The sequence below is a fragment of the Hyperolius riggenbachi genome, chromosome 6 (genome assembly GCF_040937935.1).
Source record: "Hyperolius riggenbachi isolate aHypRig1 chromosome 6, aHypRig1.pri, whole genome shotgun sequence".
NCBI lineage: Eukaryota > Metazoa > Chordata > Amphibia > Anura > Hyperoliidae > Hyperolius > Hyperolius riggenbachi.
The window spans coordinates 344,123,938-344,140,852 of record NC_090651.1 but is presented as its reverse complement, the minus strand read 5'-3'; the positions used below and the strand labels follow the sequence as shown (position 1 = coordinate 344,140,852).

At 49.2% G+C, this 16,915-nt stretch overlaps 1 protein-coding gene across 1 annotated transcript in view; it reads right to left on the bottom strand.

The window, feature by feature from the left end:
• The window catches only part of LOC137522238 (NLR family CARD domain-containing protein 3-like), a 42,590-nt gene that overhangs the window by 8,309 nt on the left and 17,366 nt on the right, over positions 1-16,915 (bottom strand). The window lies entirely within an intron of this gene.

Sequence of the window (16,915 nt, the reverse complement as noted above, 5' to 3'; positions counted from 1 at the left end):
AGTGTGGAAAACTTCAAGGGGGCCGAATACTTTTGCAAGCCACTATATATATACAGCCAAGAAATAAAGCAATTAGGAGCAGAGACATGAGTCTAATATTGTTTCCAGTACAGGAAGAGTTAAGAAACTCCAGTTGTTATCTATGCAAAAGAGCCATTGAGCGCCATGATTTTCAAAGTCGAAGAGAGCTCTGTTTTCTAAAGCTTGTTATCTCAACTGTCAGTCACAGTATTTTCATTCTCTCTCTCCAGAGGACAGTTTAAATGTTCACTGGTCTGCTCTGTAAAATCATTTAAAATGCTGAGTAGTATGTAAACTGCAAATATTAGAGAATGATGCAATGTTATAAAAAACACTATATAACTGAAAATATAAATATGATAATATTTTATTTGCTACTAATGTTCTAGTAATTATCTGTACTACACAACCAATTCATTATATCATATTTTTTTTACACTTCAGTGTCTCTTTAAAGGCCCTTTTCCATTGTGAAATGCGATGTAACGATTGTGGAATTATCTCCGTGATCAGTGCACAGGACGTGCGCCGACACTGCGGAAATCCTCCACAAGCGTATAATCTGAGAGAACCCAGCAAAAGGTGCAACGCACCTGTAGAGGGAAATTCCTGTCGGCAGATGGAGCGGTGGAGTGCAGAGGAACAGATCCTCTGCCCTGCCACAGATGCCAGCTAAGAATTGTACGAAGGGAAGCAACGCAGGGCAAGATAGCCCTTAAAGAGAGAGAGTAAAGCGACAGAGTGTATGTGTGTCCACCAATCTAGTCGCCACCCAGCGACGATCAACACACAACCATGAAGATCAGATGAGAAGGCAATCGCAAGAGATGGCGATTGCTAACAGTGACACAAGACAGAATAAGCACAGAGGAGGAATGTATGTATGTCCACCAATCTCGTCTACAACCTGCGCCGGTGAACACACAACAGAGGAAACCAAGTGAGAACGCAATCGCAAGAGAAGCGATTGCGAATGAGAATGAGCACAGGGACAGAATGTATGTGTGTGCACCAATCAAGTCGCCAACACGCGACAGTGCACACACAACAGCAGAAACAAAGTAGGAACGCAATCGCGAGAGAGGCGATTGCCAGAGGTGACACAAGACTTAAGCAAGACAGAGCACGAGAGTAGCAAAGGCATAGCAAACTTGTGAGGAAACGTGGAAAAGCCGCCGCGTGTACTCAGAACGGGGCGGCTGATTCCGCGTCCAACGCGGCAGTTTGCACGCATAAGCCTACATTCAGTAGTATGGCCGAACGCGGAGAAACCGCCGCATTCCTTGATAGCGGTGCGGCGGTTTCCGCGTCCAGCGCGGCAGGTGCTTTACATCACATGTCTGGTGTGGCTGGGACTGATAGTCCACACAGGTTCAGAAGGACGCGCGCGCGCGCTGAGAGGCAGAGCTTATATGACAGCCAGAAGGGAGTCAGCTGACCAAGCCGGTCAGCTGACGGCAGTACCACTTCCCATTGGTCCAGCACTTAGGGGAGGCGCTGGAGAGTGCTTTGCTATATATTCTGGATGCTGGTCATTCTCTGGTTGTCTGCCGTTGCGATCACTACGTGGAAGCACTCAGACCTTTTGTCAGATTCTCTGTTATATCTCTGTTAGATCTCTGTTATATCTCTGTTATACTTCAGACTAGTTCCAGGGTGTTGATGATCAAGGACCTCACACCCAGATTAGGGACTAGTGTTACCAACCTGTTATACCTCAGACTAGTTCCAGGGTGTTGATGATCAAGGACCTCACACCCAGATTAGGGACTTGTGTTACCAACCTGTTATACTTCAGACTAGTTCCAGGGTGTTGTTGATCAAGGACCTCACACCCAGATTAGGGACTTGTGTTACCAACCTGTTATACTTCAGACTAGTTCCAGGGTGTTGATGATCAAGGACCTCACACCCAGATTAGGGACTTGTATTGTCATTCTGTTATTCTTCAGACTAGTTCCAGGGTGTTGATGATCACGGAGCTCACACCAAGACTAGGCATTGTATATTATCTGTTATGACCTTCTGCTCTCCTGACCACCCCTCTGCTTTATGATTCGGTACCACGCATATCTGATATCACGTTGCCAAACCCTGCCTGACTTGGATACCGAATCAGCCTTCTGTCTTTGTACCTTATCTGTCTGTCTGTCTGTTGCCGACCTGGCTAGTCCGACCTCGAGAACTATCTCCTCTGTTTAGAGATAGTTCACTGATCTGTCAGTGACACTCCACCCTTGGTGTCACTTACACTCTGGTCCTTCCCACACTCAGCCTGACTCCCCCCCCTTAGGGAGCCTCAGGCCTTGGAAGGAGTCTGTCCTTTAGGCTGTATCCCATACTGCCTTGTTTCCCCTTTACGGGGATTGTCCTCAAAGTATTACTGTTGCACCAAACACTCATATTACTCAGGTGTCCAGAGGTTAGAGATATATCTGATTATCGGTGATACTGCAGATCATTAATAATCGGGTATATATCTGTATTCTCGGTGATACTGCAGATCACCGGTAATCAGATCCTCTCTGTGTTACACCGATCGTTACAGAACGGCAGACCAAACACAAATGGATGCACTCACCAGCCGTCTGGGCACACTTACCACCTCGGTGGATAACATCAACCAAGTGCTGGGTAGCCACCGGACGTTAATCGACGCCTTATCTGGATCTGTACAAACCCTCCAGACGGCTGTGGATGAAGTGCGATCTCCTCCTAGCACAGACATACCTATGCCTGTACCCGAAAGATTTTCTGGTCACAGATCTGACTTCCGAAATTTTAGAAGTAGAGTGTTATCATACTTTGAGTTAAGACCTAAGTCTTCAGGCACTATGGCCCAAAGGGTTACATTTATCAAAACTTTATTATCTAGTGATTCCCAGACCTGGGCGTACAGTCTCCCCATCGATCACCCAGCCCTGGCCTCTGTAGAGGAATTTTTTCAAGCTATGGCTGTAATCTACGACGACCCAGACATTGCCTCGACTTCTGAGCGGAAGCTCAAACTTTTGCGTCAAGGCAAGGGTCTAGTTGAAGATTATGCTGCTGAATTTAGGAGATGGTCGGTATCGGCCAGGTGGGATACTTTTGCTCTTTTAGATTGTTTTTTATCAGGGTTGTCAGATGAGGTCTCTGATCTTATGTTACGTCAGCCTGAACCCAAATCCATCGATGAGGCCATTTCATCAGCCATTAGGATAGATCGTCGGCTGCGCTATCAGAGGCAGACTCGGGGTGAAAACCACGTGAGAATGGTGTCCCATGCTGTGCCCCCAGTAACTCCTACTCCCCCCGCATCACCTCCTCCTGAGCCAATGCAGATTGGTCGGTCTAAATTGTCTCAGGTGGAGCGGAAACGCAGAATATCAGAGCAGCTCTGTCTGTATTGTGCAGAAAGGGGTCATAGAGTACAGAATTGCCCTAAGAAATCGGGAAACGCTACTGCCTAGGTGTAGTTGGGGGTAATACCTAGTGTTGGGGGAACATCTAGATGTTCGGGTTCGGGCCGAACAGGCCAAACATGGCCGCGATGTTCGGGTGTTCGAGCCGAACTCCGAACATAATGGAAGTCAATGGGGACCCGAACTTTCGTGCTTTATAAAGCCTCCTTACATGCTACATACCCCAAATTTACTGGGTATGTGCACCTTGGGAGTGGGTACAAGAGGAAAAAAAATTAGCAAAAAGAGCTTATAGTTTTTGAGAAAATCGATTTTAAAGTTTCAAAGGGAAAACTGTCTTTTAAATGCGGGAAATGTCTGTTTTCTTTGCACAGGTAACATGCTTTTTGTCGGCATGCAGTCATAAATGTAATACAGATGAGAGGTTTCAGGAAAAGGGACCGGTAACGCTAACCCAGCAGCAGCACACGTGATGGAACAGGAGGAGGGCGGCGCAGGAGGAGAAGGCCACGCTTTGAGACACAACAACCCAGGCCTTGCATGAGGACAAGAAGCGTGCGGATAGCAATTGGCTTTTTGTCGGCATGCAGTCTCAAATGTAATACAGATGAGAGGTTCCAGGAAAAGGGACCGGTAACGCTAACCCAGCAGCAGCACACGTGATGGAACAGGAGGAGGGCGGCACAGGAGGAGAAGGCCACGCTTTGAGACACAACAACCCAGGCCTTGCATGAGGACAAGAAGCGTGCGGATAGCAATTGGCTTTTTGTCGGCATGCAGTCATAAATGTAATACAGATGAGAGGTTCCAGGAAAAGGGACCGGTAACGCTAACCCAGCAGCAGCACACGTGATGGAACAGGAGGAGGGCGGCGCAAGAGGAGAAGGCCACGCTTTGAGACACAACAACCCAGGCCTTGCATGAGGACAAGAAGCGTGCGGATAGCAATTGGCTTTTTGTCGGCATGCAGTCATAAATGTAATACAGATGAGAGGTTCCAGGAAAAGGGACCGGTAACGCTAACCCATCACAGATGTTCATTGTTCATGTTACTTGGTTGGGGTCCGGGAGTGTTGCATAGTCGTTTCCAATCCAGGATTGATTCATTTTAATTTGAGTCAGACGGTCTGCATTTTCTGTGGAGAGGCGGATACGCCGATCTGTGACAATGCCTCCGGCAGCACTGAAACAGCGTTCCGACATAACGCTGGCTGCCGGGCAAGCCAGCACCTCTATTGCGTACATTGCCAGTTCGTGCCAGGTGTCTAGCTTCGATACCCAATAGTTGAAGGGTGCAGATGGATTGTTCAACACAGCTACGCCATCTGACATGTAGTCCTTGACCATCTTCTCCAGGCGATCGGTGTTGGAGGTGGATCTGCACGCTTGCTGTTCTGTGGGCTGCTGCATGGGTGTCAGAAAATGTTCCCACTCCAAGGACACTGCCGATACCATTCTCTTTTGGGCACTAGCTGCGGCTTGTGTTGTTTGCTGCCCTCCTGGTCGTCCTGGGTTTGCGGAAGTCAGTCTGTCGGCGTACAACTGGCTAGAGGAGGGGGAGGATGTCAATCTCCTCTCTAAAGTCTCCACAAGGGCCTGCTGGTATTCTTCCATTTTGACCTGTGTGACTCTTTCTTCAAGCAGTTTTGGAACATTGTGTTTGTACCGTGGATCCAGAAGGATATAAACCCAGTAATTGGTGTTGTCCAGAATGCGCACAATGCGTGGGTCGCGTTCAATGCAGTCTAGCATGAATTGAGCCATGTGTGCCAGAGTCCTGCCAGAATCCTCATCATCCTCTTGTGAGCGTTGTGATAGTTGTTGTGATGCATCATAGTCGTCACCTTCTTCCTGGTCTGCTTCTGCTGACCATTCGCGCTGAATTGTGGAAGTCCAACGTGCACCGCTCTGGCCCTCGTCAGTGGTGGCATGAAATTCCTGCTCCAACTCTAGCTGTTCCTCCTCCTCTTGTTCGTCATAGCTGCTGGGGCCAGCATTTCCTGAGGCAGATGGCCTGATGTTGGTATCATCACGCTGATCGTTTTCTCCTTCAGATTCCCCCAGTTGCATCATGACAGCTGTTTCCTTGATTTTCAACATTGACTTCTTCAGTAAACACAGCAGTGGTATGGTAATGCTGACTGAAGAGTTGTCACTGCTCACAAGCAACGTGGATTGCTCAAAATTTTGGAGGACTTGGCAGAGGTCCAACATGTTGGCCCAATCGGATCCACAGAAGCTTGGCATCTGTCCGGATGCGCCTCGGTACTGCGCCGTCATGTACTGGACCACTGCACTCTTCTGCTCGCAAAAGCGGGCTAGCATGTGCAGCGTAGAATTCCAGCGCGTAGGGACATCACACAGCAAGCGATGGTGGGGGAGATTGAAGCACTCCTGCATCTTGGCGAGTGCCCCCGAAGCAGTACTGGAATTTCTACAATGTTTGGCCACTCGTCGCACCTTCAACAGAAGATCGGCCACGCCTGGGTATTTCCTCAGGAACCGCTGCACCACTAGGTTCATCACGTGCGCCAGGCAAGGGATGTGTGTCAGCTTAGCCAACCTTAAAGCGCGAATGAGATTACTCCCATTATCACACACAACCATGCCGGGTTTCAGGTCCAGCGGTGCCAGCCACAAATCCGTCTGTTCCTTTATTCCCCTCCAAATTTCCTCCCCTGTGTGCTGCTTATCCCCAAGGCAGATCAGCTTCAGCAACGCTTGCTGACGCATGCCAACAGCTGTGCTGCACTGCTTCCACGATCCTACTGCTGCTGGGTTAGCGTTTCCGGATGAGGTACAGCTTTGAGATGCGTTGGAGGAGAAGGAGTCAGAGAGGTAGGTGCTGCTGTTGTTATCCAGTGGGAGGGACGGCGGTGCAGCTGTTTGCGGCGTGGACAACACCTGCGCCGTAGCAGGTGAGGAATCGCTGCCAGGCTCCACAAGGTTCACCCAGTGCGCGGTAAGGGAGATGTATCGACCCTGGCCGAACGCACTTGTCCAGGTGTCAGTGGTGAGGTGAACCTTGCAGGCAACGGCATTCTTCAAGCTTCGGGTTATTTTGCTGACCACATGCTCATGCAACTCAGGCACTGCAGAGCGCGCAAAGTGGTAGCGGCTGGGAACCACGTAACGTGGGATGGCCACTGACATCATGCCCTTGAAGCTGTTTGTCTCCACCACTCGATATGGCAGCATTTCGCAGGCCAGAAGCTTGGCTATGCTGGCTGTTAGTGCCACGGCCCGGGGGACATTTGCTGGCAATTTCCTCTTGCGCTCAAGCATCTCCGAGACAGACAACTGAACCGTAGGGCTGCACACTGAAGGGCTGTTGGTTGTTGTGTTTGATGAAAACTGGGAGACCTCAAGAGCACTATTCCGGAAAGTGACAGTGTCAGCGTCGTCTGATGTTTGTGAATGTTGTTGTGAACCACGCAATGGCTGGGCTACTGCTGCTGCTGAGGAGGGTCTGGTGGTGAGTCTGGTGACCCCAAGCGAGGCAGTGTTGTTGGTACCCTGTCCTGCCGCATTTGCCCACAGAGTGGGATGTTTGGATACCATGTGGCGGGTCATGCTGGTGGTGGAGAGGTTGTTAATATTTTTCCCCCTGCTCAGGCGGGTCTTGCACACCTTGCAAATCACCATGGTACCATCCTCACTGCAGTCTCTGCACTGCAGAAAGACCAGACTTTGGAGCACCTGCCTTGCTGGCGATTTCTGTTTGCGCCTCTTTTGCGTCTCACTTGAACTTCCACACTTGTGGTGCCTGAAATTTCGCGCCGCCTACCTTGTGCCACAAGGCGAACTTGTGCAGCAGTGGGTTCTTCAACAGACTCATCTGTGCTGCTACGACGGCGATGTTCTCCTTCACATACAAAATCTGGGTCTGTGTCCACATTGTCCATACCCTCCTCCTCTTCCATCTCCTCAAACTCGTCATATGTGATTGTGGGCCGCCGCCGCCGTGGAGTAGAGCTCCCCAGAACAACCTCTGCGCAGCTCACTCCAACGTCGTCTTCCAGATCTTCTCGGCCGACCTCCTGCAATTGAAACCCCTCCTGCCCAACTTGCTCTGGGATTTGGGTTTCAAAGTCCTTGGACTCGCCTTGCATTTCAGTGCGCGGTGCATTTCCCACAGTAAATGGTTGTGAATCCGGGCACAACATTTCTGGCTGTTCCATTGACCTTTGAAAGGTAGAAGTTTGTTGGGCTGGGAATAGCTCCTGCGAATACCCCATTGTGTCCTGAGGAAATTCTTCGGACTGGTTATTTGGCAGTTGTGTGCGTGGTGTCGCTGCCGGTTGTGTCAGCTTTGTGCCCACTGGCTCCTTGTAACTGGCTGAGGACTCGGACCTCGTGCGTGATGTGCTGGTGCTGCTTAACCCACTGCTGGACGCTTGAGAGGTCATCCAATTAATTATCTGGTCCTGTTCTTTTGGATTTGTGAGGGTTGATTTCCTGGACAACATGGGCGGTATTGAGTGGGTTTTCTTCGGTGCTCCACTGTGGCCTGTACGTAACCCGTCAGGGGAAACACCTCTTCCCTTGCCCCTCCCTCTTTCACAGGATTTCTTCTTCATTTCACTTATCCTTAAAGTACACGCTGACTGGCAGCAGTACAGTGGCAGTACAGAAATGCTATACAGTGGCGGGTGAGCGGTGTACTACTGTTCCCAGCAGAGACACAGAGTGGCAGTAAACACAATGCTATACAGTGGTGGTTGAGCGGTGTACACAGAGTGGCAGTAAACACAATGCTATATAGTGTGGGTGAGCGGTGTACTACTGTTCCCAGCAGCGACACAGAGCACAATGCTATACAGTGGTGGGTGAGCAGTGTACTACTGTTCCCAGCAGCGACACAGAGCACAATGCTATACAGTGGTGGGTGAGCGGTGTACTACTATTCCCAGCAGCGACACAGAGCACAATGCTATACAGTGGTGGGTGAGCGGTGTACTACTGTTCCCAGCAGCGACACAGAGCACAATGCTATACAGTGGTGGGTGAGCGGTGTACTACTATTCCCAGCAGCGACACAGAGCACAATGCTATACAGTGGTGGGTGAGCGGTGTACTACTGTTCCCAGCAGAGACACAGAGTGGCAGTAAACACAATGCTATACAGTGGTGGGTGAGCGGTGTACTACTATTCCCAGCAGCGACACAGAGCACAATGCTATACAGTGGTGGGTGAGCGGTGTACTACTATTCCCAGCAGCGACACAGAGCACAATGCTATACAGTGGCAGGTGAGCGGTGTACTACTGTTCCCAGCAGAGACACAGAGTGGCAGTAAACACAATGCTATGCAGTGGTGGGTGAGCGGTGTACACAGAGTGGCAGTAAACACAATGCTAAATAGTGTGGGTGAGTGGTGTACTACTGTTCCCAGCAGCGACACAGAGCACAATGCTATACAGTGGTGGGTGGGTGAGCGGTGTACTACTGTTCCCAGCAGCGACACAGAGCACAATGCTATACAGTGGTGGGTGAGCGGTGTACTACTGTTCCCAGCAGCGACACAGAGCACAATGCTATACAGTGGTGGGTGAGCGGTGTACTACTATTCCCAGCAGCGACACAGAGCACAATGCTATACAGTGGTGGGTGGGTGAGCGGTGTACTACTGTTCCCAGCAGCGACACAGAGCACAATGCTATACAGTGGTGGGTGAGCGGTGTACTACTGTTCCCAGCAGAGACACAGAGTGGCAGTAAACACAATGCTATACAGTGGTGGGTGAGCGGTGTACTACTATTCCCAGCAGCGACACAGAGCACAATGCTATACAGTGGCGGGTGAGCGGTGTACTACTGTTCCCAGCAGAGACACAGAGTGGCAGTAAACACAATGCTATACAGTGGTGGGTGAGCGGTGTACACAGAGTGGCAGTAAACACAATGCTATATAGTGTGAGTGAGCGGTGTACTACTGTTCCCAGCAGCGACACAGAGCACAATGCTATACAGTGGTGGGTGAGCGGTGTACTACTGTTCCCAGCAGCGACACAGAGCACAATGCTATACAGTGGTGGGTGAGCGGTGTACTACTGTTCTCAGCAGCGACACAGAGCACAATGCTATACAGTGGTGGGTGAGCGGTGTACTACTGTTCCCAGCAGCAACACAGAGCACAATGCTATACAGTGGTGGGTGGGTGAGCGGTGTACTACTGTTCTCAGCAGCGACACAAAGCACAATGCTATACAGTGGTGGGTGAGCAGTGTACTACTGTTCCCAGCAGAGACACAGAGTGGCAGTAAACACAATGCTATACAGTGGTGGGTGAGCGGTGTACTACTATTCCCAGCAGCGACACAGAGCACAATGCTATACAGTGGCGGGTGAGCGGTGTACTACTGTTCCCAGCAGAGACACAGAGTGGCAGTAAACACAATGCTATATAGTGTGGGTGAGCGGTGTACTACTGTTCCCAGCAGCGACACAATGACTGGGGGGACCCTGGCTAGCCTGGCTGGAGAGAGAACTACCCTGCCTGCCTACCCAAAGCTAAACCCACAGACAAATGGCGGAGAAATGACGTGGATCGGGTATTTATTTACCCGAACCACGTGACCCGTTCGGCCAATCAGAGCGCGTTCGGGTCCGAACCATGTGACCCGTTCGGCCAATCACAGCGCTAGCCGAACGTTCGGGGAACGTTTGGCCATGCGCTCTTAGTTCGGCCATATGGCCGAACGGTTTGGCCGAACACCATCAGGTGTTCGGCCGAACTCGAACATCACCCGAACAGGGTGATGTTCTGCAGAACCCGAACAGTGGCGAACACTGTTCGCCCAACACTAGTAATATCCTAGGCGTACAATTTTTACCCCTAGATGAGAAACGTTTGCTTCTTCCTTGTACTATTTCATGGGAAGATAAGTCTGAAGTCACTGAAGCCTTCATTGACTCGGGCTCAGCGGCTAATTTTATGGATTACGAATTTGCTAAGAAATTGGGAATTCCGCTCACACCGGTTAAACCACCGATTCAAGTTACTGCAGTGGATGATTCCCCACTGCAGGGTAACAGTCCACTGTCGCAGACTCCAGAGGTGGGAGTCGCTATTGGGGTGTTGCATTGAGAAAATTTGCATTTTTTTGTGTTACACATGACAACCCCCACGATCATTCTGGGCATGCCCTGGTTACAACTCCACTCCCCTCAGATAAATTGGGCCACGGGTCAGCTAACGAGCTGGTCGTCCCATTGCTTTCATCACTGTTTGGCGAAGGTAACTTTGGGCCAGACCAAGATTCACGTGGAGGGAGTACCAGTTCAGTATTCAGAATTCTCAGACGTGTTTTGTCCTAGATCAGCTGATAAACTTCCTCCACATCGCCCTTTCGATTGTCCCATCGATCTCCGGTCTGGTTGTATGCCCCCTAGAGGTCACCTCTACAACTTATCGGGGCCGGAGAAATTGGCCATGCAGGAATATATCCGCGAGAACTTAGCTAAAGGGTTCATTTTCCCTTCCCGGTCACCTGCAGGAGCAGGTTTCTTTTTTGCAAAGAAAAAAGATGGAGGCCTTCGGCCGTGCATTGATTACCGGGGTCTGAATAAAATTACAGTAAAAAAATCGCTATCCATTACCTTTGATAGACGATTCGTTTACTGGGGTCACCAATGCTAAAATTTTCTCAAAATTGGATTTGCTAGGTGGTACGAATCAGAGAGGGCGATGAGTGGAAGACGGCCTTTAACACACCCGATGGGCATTATGAGTACCTAGTGATGCCCTTCGGGTTGTGTAACGCCCCTGCCGTCTTTCAGGAACTCATCAATGAGGTGTTCAGGGAGGTTTTAGGTAAATTCGTCCTGGTATATCTAGATGATATACTAATCTTCCCAGCTAACCTCACAGAGCACAGGGCCCATGTCAGATTTGTGTTGCACAAGCTAAGACAAAACATGCTTTATGCTAAGTTGGAGAAATGCATTTTTGAGGTAACATCTGTCGCCTTTCTGGGGTATATAATTTCCACCTCGGGCCTTTCTATGGCCCCTGCAAAGTCTCTGCTGTCCTGGAATGGCCTCAGCCAGTAGGATTGAAGGCCCTCCAGAGGTTCTTAGGGTTCGCAAATTACTATAGAAGGTTCATAAAGGGGTACTCCACAGTCATTTCACCCCTCACCAGTCTCACAAAGAAAGGGGCAGATACCAACCACTGGTCCCCCAAAGCTTTGGCTGCTTTCTCCACTCTGAAAGAGCTGTTTTGTTCTGCACCCATCTTGAGACACGTCGACACATCCTATCCCTTTATTGTAGAGGTGGATACTTCAGAGGTTGGGGTGGGGGCTGTGCTGTCTCAACGATCTGGGTTGCAGGGAAGATTACACCCGTGTGCCTATTTTTCTCGTAGGTTTTCACCAGCAGAGAAAAACTACGATATAGGCAACAGGGAGCTCCTAGCCATTAAATTGGCCTTTGAAGAATGGCATCATTGGCTAGAAGGAGCAGAAAATACGATTACAGTTTACACTGATCACAACAATTTGGAATACATTGAGGGGGCTAAGAGATTGAGTCCCCGTCAGGCTCGATGGTCACTATTTTTCTCAAGATTCAGATTTGTAATTACGTATACTCCGGGTAGTAAAAACATTAAAGCAGATGCTTTATCCAGATGCTTTGAGCCAGAGACAGCACAGCCCTCAGACCCAGAGACCATTATCCCACAGAGAGTGGTATTGGCAGCCACAGAGACCTGGAAGAACTGGATGGAGACTTTGAATCCCTTCCAGCAGGATGTTCCTGAGGGAAAGCCTAAAGGGGTCATGTTTGTACCATTGCCATTTTGTCTTCAGATATTATTTATTTATTTATTTATTTATTTATTGTATTTATAAAGCGCCAACATATTACGCAGCGCTGAACATTAATTTAGGTTACAGACAATATTTAGGGGTGACATACAGCAATATGACAATACAGGAATACAAGATGTTCTACTCCCACAAAAATGCTGGACACCCTGGGGCCTCCAGAACACAGGACCTTGTTGCTAGGTGTGCTTGGTGGCCTTCATTGGCAACTGACTGAAAGGAATATGTGAGAGAATGTGCAGTGTGTGCGAAAAGCAAACCCTCCCGTCTGGCTCCTGTGGAAACATTGCAGCCTTTGCCCACCCCGAGTGAACCATGAACCCACTTGTCCATGGATTTTAAGGGTGAGCTCCCGAGGTCTGAAGGCATGTCGGTCATTTGGGTGGTAGTCGACAGATTCAGTAAAATGGCCCATTTCGTGCCCCTAAAAGGACTCCCCTCGGCCCAGGAGTTGGCCGATCTGTTCATCATGCACATTTTCCGGCTACATGGCATCCCGGAAAATATAGTGTCTGATCGGGGAGTCCAATTTGTTTCTAAATTTTGGAGGGCATTTTGTCATCAATTGGGCATGGAACTGTCATTTTCATCGGGCTACCACCCACAGACAAATGGTCAGACCGAGAGAATTAATCAGTCACTGGAACAATTTCTTAGGTGTTATGTTGCGGATGCGCAAAATGATTGGGTCAAGTTCTTGCCGTTTGCAAAATTTGCACACAATAATTTAAACAGCTCTTCCTCTGGATTCTCTCCATTTCAGGTGGTAACTGGAAAGTTGCCTAAGTTCTCCCCACTGCCAGTAGCTTCCACTCCGTTTCCAGCTTTGGAGGCTTGGCAGAAGTCATTTAGGAACATTTGGGAGAATGTAAAAAAGAATCTAGAGAAGGCCTTTCAGAGTCAGAAAGGTCAAGCTGACAAGAAACGTTCCAGAGAGTGGAAGTTCCGACCAGGAGACTTGGTCTGGGTGTCCACCCGTCATTTGAATTTGAAACAGCCTTCGCCCAAGTTAGGACCCAGATTTGTGGGCCCTTTCCCAGTAACCAGGAAAATCAACAATGTTACTTATGTCATTGATCTTCCTGCCAGCATGCGTGGTGTGAGATCGTTCCATGTATCCCTGCTTAAGCCAGCAGTGCATGTAGGTTCCACTCCTTCTCCCCCTGTGATGGTGGATGACCAACCTGAGTATGAATTGGAAAAGATTTTAGATTCACGCATCGTACAAAACTCAGTACAGTATTTGGTTCACTGGAAGGGTTATGGTATTGAGGAAAGAACATGGGTACCTGATTGCCGCATGCATGCGGATGAATTAAAGAAGGAATGCCATGCCCTACATCCTGAGAAACCGGGTAGGAGCTGTCCGGAGTCCACTCCTCAGAGAAGGGGGGTACTGTGAGAAAACGCGGAAAAGCCGCCGCGTGTACTCAGAACGGGGCGGCTGATTCCACGTCCAATGCGGCAGTTTGCACGCATAGGCCTACATTCAGTAGTATGGCCGAACGCAGAGAAACCGCTGCATGCCTTGATAGCGGTGCGGTGGTTTCCGCGTCCAGCGCGGCGGGTGCTTTACATCACATGTCTGGTGTGGCTGGGACTGATAGTCCACACAGGTTCAGAAGGACGCGCGCGCGCGCTGAGAGGCAGAGCTTATATGACAGCCAGAAGGGAGTCAGCTGACCAAGCCGGTCAGCTGACGGCAGTACCACTTCCCATTGGTCCAGCACTTAGGGGAGGCGCTGGAGAGCGCTTTGCTATATATACTGGGTGCTGGTCATTCTCTGGTTGTCTACCGTTGCGATCACTACGTAGAAGCACTCAGACCTTTTGTCAGATTCTCTGTTATATCTCTGTTAGATCTCTGTTATATCTCTGTTATACTTCAGACTAGTTCCAGGGTGTTGATGATCAAGGACCTCACACCCAGATTAGGGACTTGTGTTACCAACCTGTTATACTTCAGACTAGTTCCAGGGTGTTGATGATCAAGGACCTCACACCCAGATTAGGGACTTGTGTTACCAACCTGTTATACTTCAGACTAGTTCCAGGGTGTTGATGATCAAGGACCTCACACCCAGATTAGGGACTTGTGTTACCAACCTGTTATACTTCAGACTAGTTCCAGGGTGTTGATGATCACGGACCTCACACCCAGATTAGGGACTTGTATTGTCATTCTGTTATTCTTCAGACTAGTTCCAGGGTGTTGATGATCACGGAGCTCACACCAAGACTAGGCATTGTATATTATCTGTTATGACCTTCTGCTCTCCTGACCACCCCTCTGCTTTCTGATTCGGTACCACGCATATCTGATATCACGTTGCCAAACCCTGCCTGACTTGGATACCGAATCAGCCTTCTGTCTTTGTACCTTATCTGTCTGTCTGTTGCCGACCTGGCTAGTCCGACCTCGAGAACTATCTCCTCTGTTTAGAGATAGTTCACTGATCTGTCAGTGACACTCCACCCTTGGTGTCACTCACACTCTGGTCCTTCCCACACTCAGCCTGACTCCCCCCCCCCCCCCCTTAGGGAGCCTCAGGCCTTGGAAGGAGTCTGTCCTTTAGGCAGTATCCCATACTGCCTTGTTTCCCCTTTACGGGGATTCTCCTCAAAGTATTACTGTTGCACCAAACACTCATATTACTCAGGTGTCCAGAGGTTAGAGATATATCTGATTATCGGTGATACTGCAGATCATCAATAATCGGGTATATATCTGTATTCTCGGTGATACTGCAGATCACCGGTAATCGGATCCTCTCTGTGTTTCACCGATCGTTACAAAACTACAATGAGAAGATAAGGAAAATAACAAACGCTAACTAAAAGCGAACACCGCACTCATTCGCAACAGCGAGCGCGTTTCCGGCGCGGTCTCCGCACGTTAAGCGCAACAGAGACAAGCACGCACCCTAACTAACCAACGCCACACAAACACAAAACAGAGAACGCGAACGCCTGCCCAACGGCCGCCCCACCGAGCCCACAGCAAGCGGTCGCATCAGACAAGACAGAAAGAAGGAGCAGCCAGCAGCAACCGCGGCTGGCCAACACTCCCAGACAGACAAACGAACAGAAACAGGACTAGGACAGATAAGATCCACCGCTCTTCCACCAGAGCGAGTGCGATCCGGGTTCAGGGACAGGATAGGAAAGATCCACTGCTCTTTCCGCCAGAGCGAGTGTGATCCGGGTTCAGGGACAGGATAGGAAAGATCCACTGCTCTTTCCACCAGAGCGAGTGTGATCCGGGTTCAGGGACAGGATAGGAAAGATCCACTGCTCTTTCCGCCAGAGCGAGTGTGATCCGGGTTCAGGGACAGGATATGAAAGATCCACAGCTCTCTCCGCCAGAGCTAGTGCGATCCGGGCAAGACAGGCAGATGAGATAGCCGGTAGCAACCACTGCTCCAGCTATACTCCAAGAAAGCAGATCAGAAGGATCCACAGCCGCTACCGCTAGAGGCTAGTGCGATCCAAGTAAGACAGATGAAACAGAAAGGGCTACCAGTAGCAACCGCTGCTCTGGTTAGCACCCCCAGACAGACAGGACGATTTCCTATCGACCACCGTTGGCGACAGGACAATCGGCAGCAGAGAGGCAACATAGACAAAACAGATAAGCAAGCTAACTGCACTAGAGGAGCTGCCTAGTGCAGTCCCCAGAATTACTCTAAGATAACTATAACAATCCAACAGGGAAGGCTGAAACTCCAGGAGTGTATTAACAAACTGTTATGACCAGCAAAGCCTTCTGGGAGCAGAAGGCTTTTATACTGCCAGCCCTCAAATGCATGTATGCAAATCCCTCAGCAAAGCAACTCTGAAAGTTGCAAGATGAAGCTAGGTCTCTTTTCCAGAGACCTGCATCTCTCAGACATAAGGAATGGTCAAACAGCTGTCTGCCTGTGCAGCCAGCTGAGCGGATCATTACATGCGATTTATATTTCACATATATCCCCTAGAGCATTTATGCCACAATTGTGGGTATGCGATTATTGTGATTTGCGACAGGATGAAAAAAGAAATGAGGAAGAAAAAAATCTGGAATAGCCGAATCATAAATGATAAAAAGTCGGACAGCATTGCGAATGCTATTCAATTTTCCTTTGTTCAGGAGCGAAAAAATTGCAGCAGGACCAATGTTTGTGATCGAACAAAAACGCTTCACAAATGCATTGCACTTATGGAAACATTCTCGTACAGCTTCTGTTATTTTAGGCAGGACAAAGTGTTTTGCGATCTGCAAGCCATCGGAATCGTGCTGCTAATGGAAAAAACGCAAACGCACATTTGTTTTCCAGACATTACACCAGTAATATAATTGACTTCTTTGCCCTAGTTCAATTAACTTTTCTCCTGTGTTTTTCCAAATGAGATGTTTTTGCATCTTAAAGTGAACCTCCAGACTAAAAATCTACTCAGCAGCACTAAAAAGGCTTGGTGTTTCTTGAACAGTTTCACAGCATCAGAACTTTGTTTTTCTTACATAAGCCTTATTTTTAGCTGTACAAAAGCTAAGCTCCGCCCCATCAAAGAAAACTGCCCGGGCTTTTTTTACCTGGTGCTGTGCAAAGCATGATGGGATTTCCTATGTTGTTATTCACGTTGCCTAGCAACTGGGAGGGGTGATCAGCACACAGGA